The sequence below is a fragment of the Vicugna pacos genome, chromosome 3 (genome assembly GCF_048564905.1).
Source record: "Vicugna pacos chromosome 3, VicPac4, whole genome shotgun sequence".
Taxonomy (NCBI): Eukaryota; Metazoa; Chordata; class Mammalia; order Artiodactyla; family Camelidae; genus Vicugna; species Vicugna pacos.
Genome location: NC_132989.1, coordinates 102,401,153 through 102,409,729, shown reverse-complemented (window position 1 = coordinate 102,409,729; position 8,577 = coordinate 102,401,153). Strand labels below are relative to the sequence as shown.

The window sequence follows — 8,577 nt, the reverse complement described above, 5'->3', positions numbered from 1 at the left end:
CAACAAAATAATAAAACTTCATCTCACACAAACAAAAAAACATTTATTCCTCTGGGGATAAGTTGATAAATACTTTCACCTTTAAAAAATGTTACTGCATCAGTCAATAAAAACAAAATCATATATTCCTTAACTGCCTTACTTTTTATTTCTCAATTTTCAGTTTAAAAAATATGATACAATTTACTTATTAATTATGCTTATTTTTTATGGCCGATTTCTCCTGATGAAATTCTAGGACTAAGGACAGAAGTCTTTGTCTATTTTGTACAAGGATACTTGCCAAGAGTTTATATAAATATGTAACAGTAAGACCCCAATAAATATGTATTGAATGAATGAATGAATTTTTTTTAATTGGCAAGGGAGTTGGAATAAAAACTCTCTTCCCCATTCTCCCATGCAGATTTAATAGTTTGAATTAAATAATTGATTGCTACATTTTTTTTCTACTTTGTCAGTAGTTTTGGAAATAATTCATATCCATGTCTAAGTTATAGCTGCAAGTTTCATTTTATTTTGTTAATGTGCATACATTATATATTCCAGACTATATATGAAATACTTTAAGATATTGGAGTACGCAGTCTTTTTTTTTTTTTTTAATGGAGGTACTGGGGATTGAACCCAGGACTTCGTGCATGCAAAGCACACACTCAACAACTGAGCTATACCACCCCCCTGCCATAGTCTTTTAATTTGTGGACCTTTTCTCTATGATTCTAATTCCAATTTTTAACTTATTCTCTTATAAATACAATAACAACTTGTAAAGTATCCAGGACACATTGGAAGCTTAACCTAAGATAGAAATAGGCAAACAAATGAACAAATTATGGACAGCAGAATTATTAAATGAAAGTACTTCCATTGTGACTGCATAGGTTTAGACATTTTTGCTTGAAATTTTTCTTAATTCTGAAATAAATTATTTAATATAACATATATTTAAAACTGGTAACTTCTAGCAGTGATCTGTGATGATTATTTTTATAAATTTATGGGGATTATAGGACTGAATATTTATTCAGAGACATACAACTATTAAGTGGAAAATAAACAGGGTTTCCATAGAATTTCTCAAATGTTGTTTTTCACAAACATTAATTTGAAGTACAGAGTTTTGTTTCTGTATTTCTAGTTATATCTGTTCTCAGGGGTTTGTCCCATTATAAAAGATAGGGTATAATAGAGCTTAAAATTGAAGAAGGCTTTGACCATTTGGTAGATCTGGTATTTTCCATGCTTCTTATTTCTGGAAAAAAAAATATACTTTTGGAGTAACGTGTAATTAGGTGAATGTAAGATGAACAGCTTGTGTCCTCAAATCAAAGGTAGAATTCAATTTGAAATCCTTCCCATCATTCGTGCTCAAATTTCTTAAGATATTTTATTAAATCTCAAGCTTGATCTTAGAATATTTTAGATTACCAATCTAATCTAATATTTTAGAATAGCAATCTCAACCTTTATTACATTTTTTAAACTTTATCATTTTTATTTTGTCTACTCAATATAGTACTAGGCACAGTGGGAACACAGGAGCAAAGGGATCAAACATTTTGGGGCATGTGTTATGTATCTGAACAATCATCTTATTTTGTATTATCTCTTTATCTTCACAATTAATGAAATTGATGTTACCATTCTTTTCTTACAGATAGAAATGCAGAAACTCATTAATTTATTCAAGGGCAAATCATTCTTACTAATTCACCATTCTCAAAAGACCAGCCAGAACTTGTTGATCTAAGAGTCTAGACTTTTAGACATACTATTTCTTAAAAGCACTCTGGAATCCACCCAACTCCTTTTCTTTTTATTCAAAAGAACTTAATAAAATGCCAGTTTCAGGATGTCTCTATTACTGGTCCCTCAACTCCCATTAAATGTTGACTTGTCAGTTTCCTTTAATCCTAGATCTTAGAGGACAACACGGCTTTCTCTCAGAAGTCTTTACTACATACAGGCAGATGATTGATTTAAAAATAAAATTAACAATGCAATCATGTTGAGCAGTTCTTTATTCTGGCTTCTTAGGGTCTCAGCAACGGTCAGTCGTGTTTCTCACATCACATCACCTAACTATGACATTAACTCTTCTTTTGTCTCTCAATTCCATCTTTTAAAGGCTTTTGTGATTATATTGGGCCAGTCTGGATAATCCAGGATAATCTTCCTATCTTGAAATCCTTATCATAATCACATTTGTTAAAATTTCTCTTATACTGTAAGGCAGTAATCATAAATTTCAGGTGTTAAGATGCAGACATTTTATTAGGGCAGTATTTTGTATGTGTGTGTGTATACATATGTACATATATATATATATAAATATATTTTTAAAACATAAATCTTCAAACTGGAGGTATTTAATGGGCTGCAGTCTTTGTGTGGAGAATCTAATTCATGTCTGAAAGTGAAACATTTGACGAAGTGTGTTTTATTTTAAAGTCCAAAGAGTGCTATTTAATAAATGACTGATCCCATGAACTGGAAAGTCCACCCTGAAATAAGCATTAGTCCTTTCGTATTATTAGAATGTTGGAAGAGAAATTACAAAGCAAATGTGCTCCAGGGTTGGATATTAGAATAAAATAGGTGCAACATAGATGCAGTATAAATACTGACTCTAAGGAAAATGTTATACATAAACAAATATTTCATTTACAAAAATGTATGTCTATCACATTTTAAAATAAAGAAATAATCAGGTCATTCTTCAAATTGCTAAATAAAACAAAGGCATTCTATATAGTGTGTGTCTATGCATGTGTACATATATATTTTTTCAAAGAAATACTTAAAAGAGGAAGTGTACAGTATCCTCCTTTAAAAAATTTTCACTTGTCTGTGTATTAAAACAAATTCATACAATTTTCCCAGTGCTTAATAATCCATAATTTCTTGGACAAAATTATACATGAAAAGTTTTTAATTAAGACCATTTTTGTTCCATAAAAACTATTAAAACTGTCATGGTTATATACGACCCACCTATAATAGATATATATTGAATTAAGATCAGTTCTTAACTCCCCAGGACAGTTATAGATAAATAACTTTACAACAACTCAAATGGTAAAAAATGTAGCAACCTAAAACTTTACAGACAAAGGATGTAATTTAGCTAACCTTCAAATTAAACAATAGCAAATTACAGATTACATGCAAAATTACCCATTTTGTATATGTAATTACATGTTTTTTGCATCATTAGATATAACTTTGGAAATTTAACTCCCAGACTTCCTTTCTATTTTGATCAGAATTATATAAACATATGAAAGAATTGTACTTAATACTGTCATGCCTCAACTTTCCATCAAAGTACACTGCTTCTTGACTATTATTTTCCTTTCAATTAAAAGCAATGGATTCATCTATTTTCTCTCATTTTGAAATTTATTCTGCCTTTTCCCACCGAATGTCTTTTCTTCTATTGTGAACTATAGAAGTTTTTTCTGTTGTTCTTGACTCCATCAAGGGTGGTTAATGCTTAATTGTTAAATAGTTATAACCAGGGAACATTACAGGCTATTGCAAAGAAGCAACAATACCCATTTGCCTTGTATTAAATCAGCAATTTTCAGTTCTACTTGCAATTTATAATCACTTGAGAAGTTTTAGGTGGATGCCAATGCTTGGGTCCTTCTCACAGAGATTCTAATTTAATTAGTCTTGGAAATGGCATGAACATTTCAACATTTTGAAAGTTCTCCAGGTACTTCTAGTATGCTGCCCAGGTATAAAAACATCAAAGGAAGCTCTGAATATGTCAAGACTTAGAAATGTAAAAAATTCCCTTCTGTACATTGTCACTTGTTTGAAGTAAGTTATCTCCGAGTCTCAAAATGGCTCAATAAGTTAGGCATTATTATCTCCTACTATACAGGTAAAACACAGATTTTAAGAGAATGTAAGTAACTTGTTCAAAGTCACACATCTAATAATGTTAAAAGCCAAGATTAAAAAGAAAGATGTATCAGGTGATAGAACTCATCCACTACAACTTTCTATTCTCTAGAGGCCGGAAGAGTCTCAGAGATTTAAAAGCCATTGAAACGCATGTTGAATTTTTGCCCCAATATGTCTATGCTAATATTTTTAAGTAGAGGCAATACATACTTGCCACCAAATTCTATGCAAAATGAAAGTCATCAAATATAGACTACCACTAAAAATTTAGAATTAATTAGCTAGTTTGCATATATTCAAGTCACATATATATATTTAAGGAAATCTACAACAAAACATTGCTCCAAGAATAAGAACATTACAGAGTGTTGATTTCTACTCTTCAGGTAGGCTTCCTACCTGATACATTGTCTCATGGAATCTATACCACACAATATTCATTTAAGAGATACGCGTTCCACCACTTTTAATATGTTGTATGTTTATAATTTTTAACATAAAAATATAACTCCAAAATTATCTCCAATGTTTATTTGAATACAAAGTTAAAATCTGACTGACTTCTCTTTTTTAAAAAATTATTTGAAGTGTTCTTGAAAACAAGTATTTTTCTGAATAATAATTATTAGTGTTTTTCTTGGTTATGGTTTGAACTAAAATCAGGTGATATGAACTTGAAAATGTTTGGTAAGTTTATTTATCATGTTGTATTTATTTCATGAAAAGCCAAGGAATATCTGCCTAAAAATTTTGCAATGGTGCCTTCTAAAATAAACCACAATCATTGAGATATCCCCGTGAAGGAGCAAGATTAGTAGCCTGGGATAGTAGCAAGTTTTTAAATCTGACACTGATAATGTGTTTACGACATCCATGATGTCTTTTCATCCTTCAATTCTGCCTTTTTTTTTCCCCAAAGCTTATGATTCTTTCATAGCTGTGTAGACAGAAACTTCTATTGTTTTATTTGTCATCTCTAAATAAAATATTTGGAATAATTAATGGAAAATTTATTTAAACTGAACTATAGCAACCTCTATTTCAGTAGTGAGTAAATGTTGCATGTTCTTTTGTAAAATGGGGTACCCTACTGTACACACAATTTTTCTTTTTTTCAGTCTTTGTACAAGAAATTGGGTCTACATTTTAAAGAAGTGTGATTTTTTTTTTCTAAGTCAAAAACTAGTAATGGGTATTGATTAAAAAAAAAGAGGGCCTAAGGAGTTGAAGAAAATTAGGTAATTATCAAAAATAGTAGCAAAAGAATAATAAAATGAAAAACTTGTCTGATTATAGGAGTGAATTAAAGTTAGTAGCAGTTCAGCTTTTCCTAAGATCTAATTTTAAAAGAAGACTAAATAGGCATTTTTACTACATGTGGTTTTAATCAGTGTGATATAATTTTCAGTTTCTTTGATTAATGAGTACATTCTCAGCTTTTAGGTGTTACCTATTTGTTCAGAAGCCATAGAAACACTCCGACTTAACTGGCTTAAGCACAATTTTTGACTTACTTAATTAGATTCTCTAGAGTTGCTAATAACCGTACAGCCTTGACCGTGAACCATGTAATTATTTTGACATTAATTCTCTCCCTGGGATATCTTCCTCTTGATATCATCATTTTCCACTTCAATTTCTGGCTAGTAATTTTACAACTGTAATGAAACTACCACTGGAAGACATGTATGAATATTATACCTTAAAAATTTGTGGGATAAATTGATGTCAACTTTTATTCTCACTCTAATAGCAACTATATGCTCTATAATATCTGATAAGTTACCAAAAGTTGAAGAAAGATGAGTCAATTGTTAATCCTATCAAACCATACATGGTTTTTTTTTTAATTTAGCTCAGTTCTTTACATTAAATTACAAAGAAGTTTAAACAGCAAAGCCATAGTTTATACATTATGTTAACCAACATAAAAATTCCCATTATTTCCAAATATATATGTATGTTTGAGAGAAAAAGAAGAGAAAAAAAGGGAAAGAGAGACTGAATGGTGAAACAAAAAAATAGTACAATTTTGGGTTAATATGGCAGATTGATACTGCATCACAGATTTTGCTTACTCTAAAACATTAAACTATATTTATTTTAAATTCACGGTAAGTAAAAATGTATTTACACCAACCATGCACACAAAGAAATGAAGCTAGCCAAATGCTGATGAGAGTAGAAAGACCCATGGATTCTGAAGTAAAAGTGTTTAGCCAGGGTGGAGCTATAACCCTAGTCCCACCCTCAGAAATCACAGCAGTCAATAATAATTCTTTCAATTTTCATTAAGCATTACAAATCCAAAGGAGGGTTCTGGCAGTCTGTTATCGGTCCTTCCCTTGCTGGGACTAAGTCCAATCCTTCTCAGGTCTTCTACCTCCAGGTTGTGTGAGCTCAGCCCATAGCAAACACTACTGACAAGGCTTCTGCCCACTCCTGGTAAATCTGTTCTCCCCTGATGGTTGTCAAAAATAACCACTTTAGTCAGGGCAAAACCACACCTCATGTGGATTTTTTGCCTTCGTTTGTAGGTGTTCAAGTCCTCTGAATGGGATTAGGTCAAGCGTGAGCTACAGATATCTCACTCTCCTTTCTCCCTGGCAGTCACACACCATCTGCTCTGACTACACCATACCTGATCTTCCTTTCTTCCCTCTTTGCCTTGGTCACCAAAAGGGGCCCTTGTTTCCAACTCTTTGCCAACTCTAGCACCACAGTCCCCAGGTAATTTTCTACTGTGGAAAACAGTATGGATTCTCCTTGGAAAACTAAAAAATAGAACTACCATGTGATCTAGCAATTCCATTCCTGGGTGTATATCTGAAGAAAACAAAAACACTAATTTGAAAGGATACATGCACCTCAATGTTCACAGCAGCATTATTTACAATTGTCAAAATATGGAAGCAATCTAAATGTCCATAAACAGATGTATGGATAAAGAAGATGTGGACTATAAAATATACAATGGAATATTACCTAGCCATAAAAAGGAATAAAATTCTGCCATTTGTAACATGGATGAACCTAGAAGTTATTATGCTTAATAAAATAAGTCAGACTATGAAAGAAAAAATACTGTATGTTATCACTTAATGTGGAATCTAAAAAATAAAACAAACCAATGTATATACCAAAACAGAAACAGACTCACAGATATGGATTACCAATGGGGAGAGGGAATGAGGGGCAGGGCAAAATAGCAGCAGGGGATTAAGAGACACAAACTACTATGTATGAAATAAATAAGCAACAAAGGTATATTGTACAGCACAGGGAAATATAGCTATTATTTTGTAGTAGCTTTAAATGGAGTATAATCTATAAAAATATTGAATCATTAGGTTGTACACCTGAAACTAATATAATATTGTAAGCCAACTCTATTTCATTAAAAATAACTGAATTTTTGACTGACTGTATTTTCAATTTACAATGAGATAATCGAGACATAACCCCATTGTAGTAAGTTGAGAAAGATTTGTATATACAATGTCTCCAATTTCCCATCTCCTTTTATCTTTTTAAACATTTTTTCTTTCACCAAGCAATCTAACCTGCTTTATCAAGGTCATCAAAATTACTTCTATGTTGCTATATCCAAGAATCAGTTCTTAGTTCTCAGTTCACCTAACATAATAGCAATAGTTGTCAGAGTTAACCACACAGTCTTTAATAAAATTTAATCACTAGGGTAATAGATCATATGTGTTTTTCTCCCACTTCACTGACTGTTTCCTCAAAGTCTGCTTTATTGGTTATTCATCTTCTTCCAGATATCTTTATGTTTGGAGAATCCTATGACTTTGTGATATTCTTTTCTTATCTATCTACACTCAGTCCACAGCTGATTGTTGGACTGATATGCTCTCACATCTTGAACATCTTTTTTTTATACACAAACAACTTCTAATCTTATATCTTTAGCACAAACCTCTCTCCCAAACTCAAACACATATATCCAACTTCTTACCTGAATTATCCTCTTACATTTCTAATTTAACATGTTCAAGATGGAACTTTGATTCTGCGCCAAATCTTATCCAACTACAGCCTTTCTTATTACATTTGATGGTAACTCCATTTTTTTTCCTGGTTAGAACTATCCTCGAATCCGTTCTTACACATCCAATTCATTTCTTAAAACCTAGAATTCAACCACTTCTCACCATGTCTCCTACTACCTTCCCTATCACCATAATCTCTCAGAGATACAGCTACAGTTGTCTTCCAGCTGGTCTTTCTGTTTTCATTCTTGCCCAATTCCCAAAATCTGTTTCAAGAAAATATCGAGTGGTTCTTCTTAAAGCTAAGTCGGATAATGCTTATGCCTCAGTTTAGAATCCTCCCTAAACTCCCCATTTCACTAAGAATGAAAGTACAGATATTTATAGTCACCTAAAACAGGACTTTAAAAAAGCATGATTATTTTGGAAATCTTATCCAGCACTATTTGCTCTTAATATACTGGACTTCCGTTCTTCAGCTATGCCTGGTAAACTCCTATTGTAAGCCTTTGAACTGCCTGTTTCTTTGGCCAGGGATAATCTTCACCTAGAGAGCTGCACAGATATCTCCCTCACTTCCTTTATGTCTTCACTCAATGTCACTTTCTCCAAGAAGAGTACCCTGACCTCTGCCTTTCCCCTGACA

The 8,577-nt window shown here is 32.1% G+C and overlaps 1 non-coding gene across 1 annotated transcript; it reads right to left on the bottom strand.

Annotated features, from left to right (window-relative positions):
- Positions 1-606: 606 nt before the first annotated feature.
- TRNAA-UGC (transfer RNA alanine (anticodon UGC)) lies at positions 607-678 on the bottom strand. The gene has a single exon. It is a non-coding gene; the product is annotated as a tRNA-Ala (tRNA).
- Positions 679-8,577: the final 7,899 nt, after the last annotated feature.